General features: G+C 31.6%; 1 protein-coding gene and 1 pseudogene across 11 annotated transcripts in view; both read left to right on the top strand.

Moving 5' to 3' along the window:
• The window catches only part of Dmd (dystrophin), a 2,205,817-nt gene that overhangs the window by 221,416 nt on the left and 1,968,067 nt on the right, over window positions 1–16,334 (top strand). The gene's annotated exons all lie outside the window — the stretch shown is intronic.
• The window catches only part of LOC131423432 (ribulose-phosphate 3-epimerase-like), a 41,815-nt pseudogene continuing 25,481 nt past the window's right edge, over window positions 1–16,334 (top strand).

Consider the following 16,334-nt stretch of genomic DNA (forward strand, 5'->3'; position numbering starts at 1 on the left):
TTTAAATAATTAACTTTAAGAAATAAAATTTCATCATGTTTTGTAATGTAAAAATGACAGTTATAAAATTGACATATGAACTTTCAGTACACAATACAGCTTCTATTCAACAAACTTGGATTGTGCCAATGATTCCATTCTTCCCTAAAGGCATAAGAAATGAGCAAATCATCTGCCCTTTTTGCCATTCACTCAAAATGCAGTGTTGCTAATCTGGAATCCATGAGCCAGTATAGGAAAACATTTGCATCTTTATTTTTACTAATCTTAACTAAAATTTAACACTTCCAATTATGGTGATAGGTAATACATTATATTAATAACAATAACTTCAAATTTATCACTAATGTTTTTATATCAAATCCTAGTTGTGGATATCTTGAAAAATCACATACTAATTTATACTAGTGGTTAATATACTAACCAATACTTTGAATTTGTATTAATTATCATATCTGCATCAAGTGCATTAATAATTGCATGGAATATTTCTATATTTAATATTTTCTATTTATATTGTAGCATAATTAACTCCTTTGTATACCTATATGGTTTTTATTTTCATCTTACACATTTTAAAACATCCTGAAAATATTTCCATATGTTTCACCAGATGCTAAAGGGATCCACAGCACAAATAGTTAAGGGCCCCATGTTTAGAGGCACATATATAAAATACCATGGTACAAAACAATAATCGAGGCTTGTACCATATGCTGTGAAATCAGGCATGACTGTCCCAGCTGGGAGGACTGGTAAGGCAATTTTTGACTTGGTCTTGAAGGCAGGAGTGATTGTTTTACTAGCGGCAATATGTGAGAGAAGGCATTTTAAAAAGAGAAAAGTAGGTGCAAAGTCACCTGAGGAGAGCGTACAGGGTCAGAAAAAGAGCATCTTAGCGCAGCAATGTTAAAAATTCCTATTTCTTCACTACTGATGTGTATCCTATTCTGTTTCCATTGGTTCATGTGCAAAATTCCATTTACCAATTTTTTTTATTAATCACAAGTAAGTAGAAACTATTCTCTGTCTTTTATTATTAACAGATCATTATTTTATAAAGAGTAGCATTGTAGACAAGAGGCAAAATTAATCAAAAAGGAGATCAAAGCTCCACATCAGCTTTTGAAATCTCTCATTATTTCAATAAACATCTACCTGTAAGAGGGAGAAATGGATTTGTTTCACCTTTCTACTTTATCATGTTTTCGGACAATGATCAGTCACTTTTCTGGCCTGAGGGCCATAATTGGCTACTGCTAAATCTCAAGAGACTGAAACACATAACTGGAATAATTTTTTTTAAACCCCCACAGGGTTGCTGTTCAGTTATAATGGTCAAAGGCAGCTTTATTTGCCAAGCTCAAGTTTTCTAACTTTATGATTTATCTGGCTTTTCTGGGAGAAATGTCGATGTGACCATTCAGATTATAATGAAAGTCATCCAGAGAAGCAGTTATGATTTCAAGAAACACACACACAAAAAAAAAAAAAAAAAAAAAAAACTGAAAGCTACACTAATGGGCTAATATAGTCTATTTAAACTATTCTCTTTATCTTGACAAATTTGTTTGAATTCCTTGTTAAGCAAGAGGGTTCACATCTTAAACAACACTTTCAATAATTTGTTAAGGTTATTACTGGCCTTGATTTCAAACAAGAACCTCCAGAGACTTGAATGGACATTAGTTAATCATATTAAAGTTGCATTTGTATCTAAATACTTGCCTTTAATTTTCAAAAACTAAGCATGACATATTTTGAAAACTGATTAATGTAAGCAACTAAATATTCCAAGATGAAATATTCCGAATCAAAATATATAGCACATTACAATGTGGTTAAACAGGCCATAATTAGTTCTGGTTCTGTAATTAATCATACACACTGGATATATATCTACATTATTAAATTTTATCTAAATAAAGTTGATAATATCTAAAATATAATTTTCATTTAATGGTATGAAATTTAAAATTGAAGGGACTTAGGTTTAAATGACTTCTTAACTATGCAATCCTATATGAATTATTAACTTATCTGAGCCTCAGTTTTCTCATCTATAAAGATAGACCAAAAAAAATATTCTAAAAGTTGGTAGATGCGGTGGTATATGACTGTAATCCCAGCGGCTTGGGAGGCTGAGGCAGAAGGATCACAAATTCAAAGCCAGCCTCAGCAATTTAGCGAGACCCTGTCTTAAAATTTAAAAAAAAAATTTAAAATGCTGGAGATATAGTTCAGTGGTTTAGCATCCCTGGGTTTAATGCCCAATTTAAAAAAAAACAATGTAAATGTTAATGTGGAAATTAATTGTACTAAAATGTATAATTGGTGCTTAGAATTTTTTTTCATTTTAATTATTTATGTTTATTAATGAAAAATGTTTTGGCTTAGGGATATAGCTCCATGATGTCTCATTTGCCTAGCATGCATGAGGCCTGCATTCAATCCTCAGCACAGCCCAACAAAAAAAAAAAAAAGAAAGAAAGAAAAGGAAACTTTTTAGTTTTATTTTTGGTAAACAATATATTATTCACACAACATCTAACATAATGTTGCTCCTTAATAAATCAACTTGGCTTATTTCCTTTACTTTCTTATCAATAATTTTTAAAATTCATAATCTTCTATGAATTAAAAATGGAACTTGGTTAAATGGCAGATTAATTTGATTTAAGGAAAAAACATTTCCATATCAAAAATTCACTGTGAAATTTGTATGTATTTAATTTAATGTCATCATTAATTAATAAACACCCTGGAATTATGGCATGGACACAATAATTGTAGTATTTACTGAATGAGTGAAGGAAAGAATGAATGAATCTTTAAGAACTTAACTCTTCTCCACTATACTTAATTCCTTTTTAACATAGTATATATTCCATTGCTTTGATCTCATTTCTGTTATAAATGCAAGTTGTTATTTTGCATATGAATCACCATCCATAAATTTATACTCAGTGTGGGGTTTTAAATAATCATTACCATGGAAATTATACTTATTCAAGTAACAGTTCTGTGGGTTGGAGTTTATGAATTTCTAAATTTAAAAAAATGCTGATTTAAATTTAGTATTTCTAGTCCCCTATACTATCTGTTTCACATCTCCTGCTGCCTTTCTATTAAATTTTGTTAAAAATGTATTTTGACAGCAATTGGTATTTATTCCTGCCTTCTTGGCATTTATGATGCTTAAACTTCCTTTTGAAAGCTTTCCTTTTGATGTATATTGAGTTAATTCCTGCTTGTGCTGTGACATCTACCCGACTACCACAAAACCTTTTAGCCACTCACTGCAGTAAATGGGAAACTGCCATAGCGTGACAGGATGTGGACTGAAAACATGACCACACAGAAAATAGCAAACTCTCTGGAAATCTGTATTTCTTCCTCAATTTCATGGCCTCAAGTAACTTGATAATTTTACATTTTTAATGCCTGTCAGCTCTAATAGGATCTGATAACCAACTAAAGTCTCTATTGGAAGTTAAGAGGGGAAAGTATCTGGAATAGCACTTGATGGTGCAGGGAAAGCTAAATGAAGACACTGGATGAGTCTAAACGTTATGAGAATAATAATAAGGGAAAGAAGAATATGAGGACATAGATCCTGAAAAGCTCTTGTGAATATTTGCATTCTAGCTTTAGAAGATTACCAGAGAATAAATTAGTGAAAATATTTCATAGAATAAATATTTAATAAGCACTTACTACATACAATTTGCTGAGCACTACGGATATAAGATTACAAACTTCCTCCTATTAAAATAGACATTTTTAAATGTTATACTTAGAACTATGGACAGGTCTTTAAAATAATTTTTAGTTACTGTTCATTTTGGTTAGGAAGGAAGGGGAAATAAATTACCTTGGTCATTTTATTTACATTTAATTCTGACAATTAGAAGGGGATTCATATTTAAGGTTAAAAAGTGGATTCTGGTGCCTATCTTTTTCTTCTTTCATTTATTTGTTTGTTTGTTTGCTTATACATATCAGGATTGAACCTAGTGCTGCTAAACCACTGAGCTACAACCCCAGCCATTTTTATTTTTTATTTTTATTTTGAGACAGAGTCTCACTAAGTTGCCGAGGCTGGCTTTGAGCTTGCAATCCTCGTGCCTCAGTCTCCAGAGTCAATGGGATTATCTTAAAAGCTTTTACATTGTTTTGGGAATAAACATCATTTTAGATTATGACTGATATTTTCTTAGGTGTGAATTCTATACAGTTTTGTACAACCACTTTTCTTATTTAGACCTTTAAGAATGGCTCCACATCTATGCATAAGAGTTTCTGTACTGAAAATAAACACTGTACATAATTACCTTAAAATACCATTAGCATTTCATTCTGTGCTAAAGAATAAAAATTGTAAACAAAACTTACTGAAGTGGGCTAACTCATTTAGAATTTACACAGTATGACCAGATCCTAGGAGGAAGTGCACCTTTGAAAAGAGACTGTTAAGAAAATCAATAGTGTAATCATGATTCAAGAAATTATATAAAACTCTTAATGAGCACTATCAATTCTTCTTTTGCTAAAAATTATTGATATTCTACTTTTAAATTACCCTCTTTTATATTGCTCCCCTGAGGATCTAATTAATCATCAGGATCACTTAATTTCAGTTACCATTCTGCTCTTAGGAAAAAAAAATATTTAAAGATATACTAATTTGGTACTTTAGATTTTCAGTGTTTTTATTTAGCATTGCTTTTAGGAAACTTGTATTATAGAAGTTTGACTGTGGAATCAAATTTTCTGAAAAAATGCTTTAGTGATTTCTTGTATTTTTGAGTTTAAATTTTTATACATGATGGCCCCAAAACACAAAGCATAAGTAATTGTACTTTTATAATCAATCAGTTATGGAAATACGTTAAAACATGCTAAAACTAAAATTTAACTTAAAATGGAATTAATTTAATTTCCAAAATGCCTAGGAATTCCAGTTATATTAGGTCCCATGATGCTAGAAAAATGACTTTGCAATTATTATTACAGAATTTTCTATTGTGCATCAAGTTATAATAGATAACAATAGTCACCCACCCAACAGTTGAATTCCAGCTTGTGTGTATCCCAATAGAACTCTGGTTTTGTTCAGATAACTATTCACACAGTTGACAGTAGTCTTTAGAGGAGAAAGAAGCCTATCCCTTGTCACAGAAGGGAATCATACTTCATTTAACATATTTATGTGCTTTCATGCCCTTTGCCAATTTTGGGCTTAAGTATAGACATGGGATGTAATTTGGGCCAATAAAACAGGAGGCAAGTTTTTCTAATCAATAAGAAATGTTCACTTAATTAACTGGTTGAGTTTTCCTTCAAGATACACATATAATTTAAAATGTAGAAAGCCCACTGATTTATGTATGATTAAAAAAGTATTTAATGAACTCAGATTAGACTGACTAGACTATGGACCTGAAACAGTATATACCAACTGTGGCAACAGATGGAAATATTTTTGTTGAAAAAATACACATTGACTGAAGTGAATCACTGTTACTATCATTATTTGTTTTCTCTCTTTAGGAAGACTTAACCCTAGCATTAAATGTAATGCTGTCCTTTAGAAAACAAAATCTCTAAATAAATAAAGGTCTATCAACAACTAAAAAATATTTTAAAAAGAAAATAAAAATCTCCATTTCTAAGAAGTTATTTGAAGAGAGAATATTTGAGAGGTTACATGATGAGAAAAATTTTAACTGTGCAAGCAATTAGAACTTTGACAAATAAAATTGTCTTTAATTTTGAGAAATCTAACACATTATACTCAGTGAAGTATAACACCTGAGTTTTAAAGTAGAATATTAGGAGAAAAGTAAGTGGCTTCTGGAGTTATAGCCTGTATTGGGAAGATATTTTTTCATTTTTTTTTACATAGAAAAAAATGAGCAGTATACTATTATACTATTAAGACACCACAATTCCTGAAAGGTATATTAAAAATATCATTATTTTAGCAAATAAAATTTAGAACCATGAAAGAAATATTAGAGGGAATGTTCTTTTGTTTCATTGAGAAGAATGCCTATTATAACAAATAAAAATCTTAAACTAAATTAAATATGGTACTTAGAAATAGCCTATGAAGTCACATGAATTTATAGAAGGGTGTTTATTTTTTTTCAAAAAGTTTAGGAAGATTGACTTGAATTCAAGCTTGAATTTGATCTTCTAAGCTCAACTTTAAATAGTTAGGAATGAACATGGAAAATTTAGAAGTGTAGTCAAAGTAAAATGATATTTGAGTACCAAAATTATGGAAAATTAAATTTATCTGAAATATCTTCAATTGTCTTAATTTGGGCAATTTTAAAAAATAAATAAGTTTATAAAAAGGAATACCAGTGGGGTAACTAGTACTACGGAGCCAGGACCATGGTGTCGGGCTGCAAGATTGGCCTGTCCATCCTCAACAGCGACCTGGCCAATTTAGGGGCTGAATGCCTCGGATGCTAGACTCTGGGGCAGATTATCTGCACCTGGATATAATGGATGGGCATTTGGTTCCCAGCATCACCTTTGGTCACCGTGTGGTAGAAAGCCTCGGAAAGCAGCTAGGCCAGGACCCTTTCTTTGACATGCACATGATGATGTTCAAGCCAGAACAGTGGGTAAAGCCAATCAATATACCTTTCATCTCGAGGCCACTGAGAACCCAGGGGCTTTGATTAAATACATCCAGGAAAATGGGATGAAGGTTGGCCTTGCCATCAAAACAGGAACTACAGTTGAGTATTTGGCACCATGGACTAATCAAATAGATATGGCCTTGGTTATGACAGTAGAACCTGGGATTGGAGGGCAGAAATTCATGGAAGATATGATGCCAAAGGTTCATTGGTTGAGGACCCAGTTTCCATCTTTGGATATAGAGGTAGATGGTGGAGTAGGTCCTGACACTGTCCATAAATGTGCAAAGGCAGGAGCTAACATGATTTTGTTTGGCAGTGCCATTATGAGGAGTGAAGACCCTAGATCTGTGATCAACTTACTAAGAAATGTTTGCTCAGAAGCTGCTCAGAAATGGTCTCTTGATTGATGAAATCATAAGGAATCCAGAGTTTGTGTTCATGAAACCTTCTTTTTACTGGAAAACAGTATTGACTACCAAATCATACCAGGTTGAGGCAGTGCTGCTTTTCTGAGCAATTATTCATTCCAGTGATTAAAATCTATTGTGCAGAATGTTCTAAGAGGTTAGAAATTGATGTATATAACATTCTTTAGTGATCTAATTTAAAGGTTAGTGTGGTTAAAAAACTGTTTCTAATAGATTTGATTTTTATAAAGAGTGAAAATATGGGCTGTATTAAGGTTACAAAAAAGAAATGTATCATAACACCTAAGGTGGACGGATATTAGCTACTATGAAAAATTTTTTCCACGTTTTTAAAAGTAATGTTCTATTGTTTCCCAAAAAACAAAGGAAGCCCTTACATTTTTCCTATATTTTTTCCTGTTTCACGTCATTTGTGATTTGTTTATATGCTTCATAATATGAGTAGTGTGGAGCTAAAAAACACAAGCTTGGGCAGGATGGCAAAAAAAAAAATACCATCTTGTTATTTATGACAACATGGACAGAATTGGAGATCATTATGCTAAATGAAATATACCAGGCACAGAAAAACAAGAATCATATGATCTCACTGATATGTAGAATCAAAAATGTAACCTCTAAGAAGTTGAGAAAAGCCAGGTGCCATGGCTCAAGCCTATAATCCCAATGACTTGGGAGGCTGAAGAGGGAGGATTGCAAGTTTTAAGTCAGCTTCAGGAACTTAGTGAGACTCTGTCTCAAAATGAAAAAAAAAAAAAAAAAAAAAAAAAAAGAAGAAAAGGACTAGGGATGTAGCTTACTGGTAAAATGCCCTCAATTCAATCCCCAGTACAAAAAAGTTGTAAAAGAATAGTGGTTACCAGAGGCCCCATAGAATAGAAGGAAGGGATAGATGAGGAAAGGTTGGTCAATGAACGCTTAAGTTACAGTTAAAGAGAAGAAATAATTTCTGTTTTTCTTTTGCATGGAAGAGTGACTATAGATAATAATTATGTACTGTATATATAAAAAATCTAGATTTTGAGTGTTTTTACCATAAAGAAATGATAAATGAGGAGATATGTATGATTACTCTGACTTGATCATTATACAAGGTATACATGTATCAAAACATCATATGGTACTCCACAAACATGTATAATTTTTATGTATCAGTCAAAATATATATAATATAAATATAAACAATTAATTTTTTAAAAGCCTTATTTAGGAGCTGGGATTGTGGCTCAGCATTAGAGTGTTCGCCTAGCATGGGCAGGACTTGGATTCGATCCTCAGCACCACATAAAAATAAAGGCATTGTGTTTAAAAAAATTGAGCCATTGAAAAAAAGTCTTATTTAAATAGAGAAAAGAACTAGCTTGTGAATATAACCAAAAACAGAAAAAATAAAGAAAAAGAAAATGTCATTTCATCGTATTTATTATTTAAATCCACATTTTAGAAATGAGATTAAACATTTATTAGTTATGATATATCAGGCACTCTGCATTTAACACACACCATCATATTAGAATATCCCAAAAGCCACACAAAGTTATTTTCCTTAATCTCATTTATCAGTATAGATTCATAGATTCAGAAAGTAAGTAATTTATACAAGATTTTATAGTTGCTAAAAATTTACAGTTATCTGTAATCCAGACTTAAATTCAGATCTGATTCAAACATTATGTTTCCTTTGCTTTGATAAGGCATTAACAACACAGTTGCCTCTTTAATATATTTAAGGATGTGCTTTTATTTAAATATTAAGACATACAAATGAACAGATAACCCATACAATATCTAACACAGGACCTTCAATGAAAGAATTTCAAAAGTGGTACTCATCACTCTTCTGGTCTCATATTATCACAGTGCTACAAAATACCCTCTCTATTTCTTTACCTCCTGCTTTGTATTTACCATAAACTGACCACTATATACAAGGATTACTGTTGTTGTTTTTATACACATATTTCCTAGCAGTTGATGAGATTTAAAGGCAGTAAATTAACATGAAAGTAATTATATATGTAGATTTTTCAAAGATATTCTGTCCAAATGTGTATTTTATTATAATTTATATGATATAGTTGATATATACAATTCTGTTAAAAAATCTAAGTTGTTGATTTTTGTTTATTACTCATGATTTTCCTTTTCAGCATAGAAATATGTGGCATTTAAAGGAAAAATTTTAAGTACAGTTTTAAAATCGAGAAAAACCCACTCATGTCAAAAACATCTTTTCCTTAAATAATTTTTCTTTAACAGAATTAGTATTTTTTTCTTTAAGTTTGCATTTTGAAATTTGATTTTCACTTAAATTGACCCATAATATTTTCATCACATGCTTATACTGTAGAAGTAATATTGAGTTGGTATGCCCTAGTAAGAATATTATATTTAAAACCAGCAGCAACTTTTTGGATTGGACCAGCATCTCTTCAGTGTCCCTGGGCCAACATCCAAGCCAAAATTCTTGTATAATATGGATTTTTCAAAAAATTATTACCTATAGTAATATATTATTTATTGATTCTCTAATGTTGAATATTAGAGCTATTATACACTTTAAGATGTTTTGTATATTGCTTCAATTAAAACTTTTTGTGCATAAATTTGAGGTTTTCCTTGTTCTCTAGTTGACATGGCCCATCGATACAAAAAATGTACTGATTTTTCATAGTATAAAAAACAAAATAATCCTTGTAGTATATAAAGGAAACACTCTTTTTGAAGAAATATTTTTGCTTTTTTGCTTTGAAGTGCTTGGAATGGAAACCAGGGCCTTATTTATATGCTAAAGAAGAACTCTACCACTGAGTAACAGCCCCAGCCCAGCAATTTTTTACTCTAGTTTTTTTTTTTTTTTTTTTTTTATGTGTGTGTGTGTGGTGCTGGGGATTAGAACCCAGGGCCTTGAGCATGCAAGGCAAACACTCTACCAATTGAGTTAAACAAGAGACTATCAGGAGAGAGAGAGAGAGCACGCCAGAGGATGGCCTTTTATTGGGGAACAAGAAATTCAGGGGAAAATTCCATCCAATGAAGGTCGAGGGGGACATGTCACTTTGGAGAAGGGCTTTAGTTTGCCCTGGGTAATAGTTTCTGCCAAGCCCCTTACAAATTTCACTTTATATAATGACAGCAGGTCTGTTTAAGAAGAATTGGTTTGAACCATGATGAACTATATATCAAAGAAGTTTGGGTCTCTTGCTCCCAAGCATACCACCAGCAGTTAGTGTATACTGGGACTCAAATACTTTTATATCTGAATCTAAATCCCATATTAACACAAATAATTGAATATATTTATAATAGATGCAGAGAAAAGCATTTTTAAGGACATTGCCAACATTTGAAATATATTTAGAAACTTTTTATGGGTGATATTTTAAAAAGTATTATAGGTGATATCTTTAAAAAATATTATAGACAGCTGGAAATTGTAGCATAAGCCTCTAATCCCAGCCACTTGGGAGGCTAAATCAGGAGAGCCACCAGTTCAAGGCCAGCCTCAGCAATTTAGCAAGGACCTAAGCAAATGAGTGAGACCCTGTCTCAAAATAAAAATAAATAAATAAATAAATAAAAAGTGCTGGGGATATAACTCAGTGGTAAATCACCTTTGGGTTCAATCCTCTATACCCACCCCCACTCTCCCCAAAAAGCTATTAAACCATTATAAGCATTAAGGCTCAGTTCTCTCTTCTGGTAATTGCAGTGAATCTTGTACTGAATACATATATATGTTTTGTCCTATAAGCAAAATATTCAATTATATTGTAATACAAATATGCTGTACAAAATTATGGGTAAAATCATATGAGAATAAATAAGTAGGTAAGTCCCTCTTACTAACAATAAGATGAAATATCACATATACAGTGCTGCACAATAAAACTTTAATAGAAAAGTTCTGCATCTGTGATGACCAATATGTAGTCAACAGCCACATGTCATTATTGAGCTATCGAAATATCACTTGTGGGATAGAGAAACTGAATTCTAAAATTTGATTATTTTATTTCTATTTAAATTCCTCATAGTTAGATACTGTTATGGATAACACATGGTTAAAAGATGGTGAAGATGATGGTATAAAAAATTTAGACACTGAATAGCTAATTATAACCCTGATATAAACTTCAATGGATGATCACTGATATAATAATTCTAGAGTGACACCTGAACAATTACTTTATGGGGTATCAAGGAAGAGATGTCTAAATATCATAAACCCACACATGAACTTTTAGATGTTTGATAATGAAATGAGACTGGACCTGTTTGAGATTAGTTCACTATTTTGAATCAGGGTTTGTTTTACAAAGATAATATAGTTTTCATCACCCTGAGCAAAAGACAAGACAAGAACAATTTAGAGGAGGAAGAGTTTATTTTGGCTCACAGTTGCAGAGGGTTAATGCACAGTTGCCCAACTTCATACCTCTGGGCCCAAGGTGAGGCAGAACATTATGGCAGAAGGGCATGCAGAGGAAAGAATCTTGGAACATGGCAACCAAGACTCAAAGCTTATCTTACCAGGGACACCTCCAGTGACCTACCTCCTTCTGCCACACCTTACCTGCCTATAGTTACCAACCAGTTAATCTGTATCAATGGATCAATTGATTAATTAAGTTAAATCTCATAATCTAATCATTTCACTTCTGAACATTCTTGCATTATCTTGCTCATGAGCTTTTGTGGGACACTTCACATCTCAACCATGACAATAGAACTTCCTTAAATTTTGTTTTACATTTGTCTGCAACAGTCTAGAATGCCTATGCTAATGGTTTCAGAAACAATTTCAAAAATAAATTTAATAAAAGTATATATTTTAGTTTATATATATTTTTTCCAGATACAGTTCATTTTCTCAAACAATAAATAAGATTCTTAAGATTAGGTATTATTATTTACATTTTCAGAGATCCATGTAGCACATAATAATTATATTATATATAATTGAGACCAAATTAGCTAATTTCTTATTATTTTTACCCTCTGGTAAAATGTACTCTTATTGAATCCCAGGATGTTGAAAATGCCGAACAACATACACGACCAGTGCAACTCCATATCATGTACAACCACCAGAATGGGAAATTATTTTCCATGTTTTTATGATATGTCAAAATACATTCTACTGGCATGTATAACTAAAAAAACAAATAAAAAATTTTAAAAAAAGAAAATGCTGGTCAACATAATTTACTTATGAATTATTCTATTTGATATTCCAGATATCCTCAGATTAAACAGCTCAAAAAGGGACATGCATGTGCTTGCAGTTTGTGTAATTACATGGGTCATTATAAGCATTCCTTCTTAGCTATGATAATGTTATCTCAAGAATATAACATAGCTTAAAACAGATCATATTGTCTTTCTGAAGAATTTTAACTTTTGTATTTAAAAAAAATATATTACAGCAGCATGATTTAGAAACACAGCTTTAGGTTATATACCTACCTCTCTAAAATCTCCATACCCAGAGAGCAAATTAAAATATGCATTCAGAAACAGGTTCCTTAATCATCTGTTTATTCTATATCTCTCAAAAATGCTTGGGAGAAGTCATATTTGATTTAGCACTCTTTTGGGGGCCCATAAATTTGAAGTAGTTAAGATAACTTACAGATACATATGAGATTTCCATTACTTGTTTAGGCTCCTCTTTTGGATACCATGTAAATATATTTGATAAACAAATTGTGATTAATTTCCAAAAATTTCTATACATTTTGAGATAGCTAGGGAAGCATTCAATGCAAAATTTGATGCTATTGTGCATTCCAAACATGTTCTTTTTTTTATAGGAAAACCAAACTTCTAAAATGAGGGAAATTTGAGATATGGCATATTTATGTTCTAGGGGTAGTGAATATAGCCCCCAAACCTACTGATACACAAGTTTGTGCACTGGTAGAAAGACACTTAAAAATGTCTTCATTTTGGGGCTGGGGATGTGGCTCAAGCGGTACCGCGCTCGCCTGGCATGCGTGCGGCCCGGGTTCGATCCTCAGCACCACATACAAACAAAGATGTTGTGTCTGCCGAAAATTTAAAAAAAATTCTCTCTCTCTCTAAAAAAAAAAAAAAGTTTTCATTTTTTTGCACATCCACTCTTCGTTTTTGATATAAATTGAATGTAAATTAGTGAACTGCCTGTAAATACATCTTGCATGAGCAGTTACTAATATTGATAGTCTACTTTTTGATTCCTTTCAAATTTTTCTGCTAGCCTGATAAAACCATAGTGAGGAACATAAAGAGATTGTTTTAATATGTTGAGTGCATTGTTTACATTAAAAAGTATATTCCCATAAAGGCTGATCTATAAATGCTAACATTTATGTTGTTCACTATTTCTGTGTGCTCATATTGCCAGAGTGACTGTTGCTTGATTTGGCAGAAGTTATGGAATTTTAAAAGCAGTTGCATGAGCAGATATATCCATTTTCCATATGTACACATTTGCAATTTAGAAAGTCATTTATTTTGTTTAAATATTCAAAATCTTGCAGGGTTTGTTGTACACATTGCAAATATGCATATATATATATATATATATATATATATATATATACACACACACACACACTAAATAATATACAGAATTACATGTGCCTTTATATGTGCATGTACATAGAGAGCACCCTTTTAAATAATTTAAAAATATATGCATATTGAATATACAACTGTACTAAAAATTTAGTTTATTGATCTAAAAACCAAATTTATTTTATCATAAAAAATTGGAACATCATGGATGTTTTTTCCTTTTAAATGTTTTCACTATTTAAAACTCCTAGTTATCACTTTAACCTACTTCCCCCAGATGTCCATGACCCCAACCACACACACATTCTTCCTTTTTCTTAAATATGTTATGCAGTTTCATACAGCACATACATATTTTTCTGTCTGGGGTCCCCTTCCTTCCTATGTCTACTCCTTGGTGTTTTTTATAGTCTAATTTAGATCTACCTTTCTGTTTCCTTTATTCTACCCTCTTAATATTTGTGAAGTCATGCTGAAAGTATAGCCTTGTCTTTCTCAAGAGACTGTGTTCATTGATGGCAAAGCCTAAGCATATATTAGTATCTCCCAGATCTCACATTAAAATATGCATTCAGAAAGAGGTTCCTTAATCATCTGTTTATTCTATATCTCTCAAAAATGCTTGGAAGAAGTCATATTTGACAGCACAGAAGTCAAGGTTTTTGAATGAAACAATAAATGAACAGAATCATAACTACTTTCTAAGATGTTCATGTGTAAACAAAAAGTCAAATGATCAATCTTTCCATGAGTATAAGGTAATTTTTAAGATAGTGATTAAATCTGAATGTGAAGGTTGTACTGCATTAATAATAATGCATTTAACATGTATTCAGTGTTTCTGTCATAAAAGCAACCTGTCATGCAATCAAAATCTGCAAACATTTCTTTTAGGATGTGTATAAACTATGGCAAATTTATTTTGCTTTAAGCTGATCTTCTCAACTTTCATAAAAATCAACATACTATTTACAATCCATTGTAAAATATGTAATAATTTTATATTGATTTATCCAAAGGTGTAGGTATTTATTATTTATATATACAATTAAATCTGAAGTCTGATCAAGATTATGACATAGTTTATAACATCCTAGTTAATCTGTACCTTTCCATAGCCAACATGAAATAAAAGTTTGATTCTAAAATTTTACTCTTGTTTTATTTCATTTCAGTCAAAGCATTTTATAGTAAAAGTAAAACAACCTGAGCCATCCTTTCATAATACTTGAATTCTAATTTTGTATTAATTTGCCTTTTTCTCTACTATTTTGCACAAAGATTTAGAAATATTTACTAATAGTAAAATGTGTAAAGAAATAATGAAAAAGAAATAGAAATATCATTGAATGGAATTATGTATCTCTACAGACTTAGAGTCTGATGTTTCAGTTTATTCCAATATTTATTGAACTCCTAGTAGATAAAAGACACTAGTTGCTATAGTATGACAGCGAGAAAATAAATTTAAAAAAAAAGACAAAAACTAAATTCTTGTGAAATGTTCCTGTTCCTCTGGAACTTACTATCAATAGGAAAGATAAGAATTTCTATATTGTAAAGTAGAAATTGCAAATAGATACAGAAAGAAAACATGGCAAGGGGTTCTGTGCAGATTGTGGTATCATGGTGAGCAATCCAGTAGGAAAGGACTCCTAGCTGTGATCTGAAGATAAGCAATAAGGCTAGGGATGCAGCCCAGTGGTAAAGCACTTGCTTAGCATTTGAAAGGTCCTGAGTTCAATCCCCAGCCTCACAAATAATTATAAAGAAAGAAAGAAAGAACATCAGTTAACTATTGGAGATAATGGAAGCCCTTTCTTTTGGAGTAAAGAGTTCATGCAAAGCTCCTATGATGAAAATGAACAGAAAGGCTAGGGTAGCTAAATCTAAGGAGAAAAAAAAAATGATACAAGGAAGAGAAACTAGAAAAGATCTTCTCCATTCAGGGTCTTGTAGGTCATGCTAAAATTCCTAAGGATTTCTATATCTATCTTACAAGCAATGAGAAGCTATTTAGAAATTAATTATAAGAAAATGATGACCCGATTGTATTTGAATATCAAATTTTTCTTTCTGGGTCAGGTTTTGAGAATGTACTGAAGGGGGCCAGACCTCAGGTGCTTGTATTCTAATCCAAAAAAAAAGAGGCTAATGGTTTGAATAGAAGGTACTTCACTTTGAGATCCTCTGGAAGCCAAAGAAAATAAGAAATAAGGTCAATTCTAAATTTTTTATTTTCAGATAGGAGAATTTTCTTTAGGAATAGAGAATTATTTCCTATAATTGTTTTCTGATAAAAGAAAAATGTCACATATGATTTTATCATATACAGACACAATTTTTTGATCACTAAAGTAAAATAAATTTCAGGATATTTGGTATTTTTATTAACAAAACTTGAGGAAGAGGTTAAAGAATAACTTTTAAAATGTATATTTTGAGAGGGGCTGGGGATATAGCTCAGTTGATAGAGTGCTTACCTCACATACACAAAGCCCTGGGTTCAATCCCTAGCACCACCAACTAAAAAAAAAATTCCTTTTGAGAGATAATGGCCTATGAAACATTGTTTTAGGAAATTTTTAATAATTACTCTGTGGCCAACTATATTTACAAGTTACCTCATTCTGATTTTATGCCACAAATGGGGTCAGACATTACTAACAAAATAATATCAAAA

The sequence above is a fragment of the Marmota monax genome, unplaced genomic scaffold, assembly GCF_021218885.2.
Source record: "Marmota monax isolate L192 unplaced genomic scaffold, Marmota_monax_Labrador192_F-V1.1 WCK01_AAM20220418_F8-fsc00075, whole genome shotgun sequence".
NCBI classification, from domain to species: Eukaryota; Metazoa; Chordata; class Mammalia; order Rodentia; family Sciuridae; genus Marmota; species Marmota monax.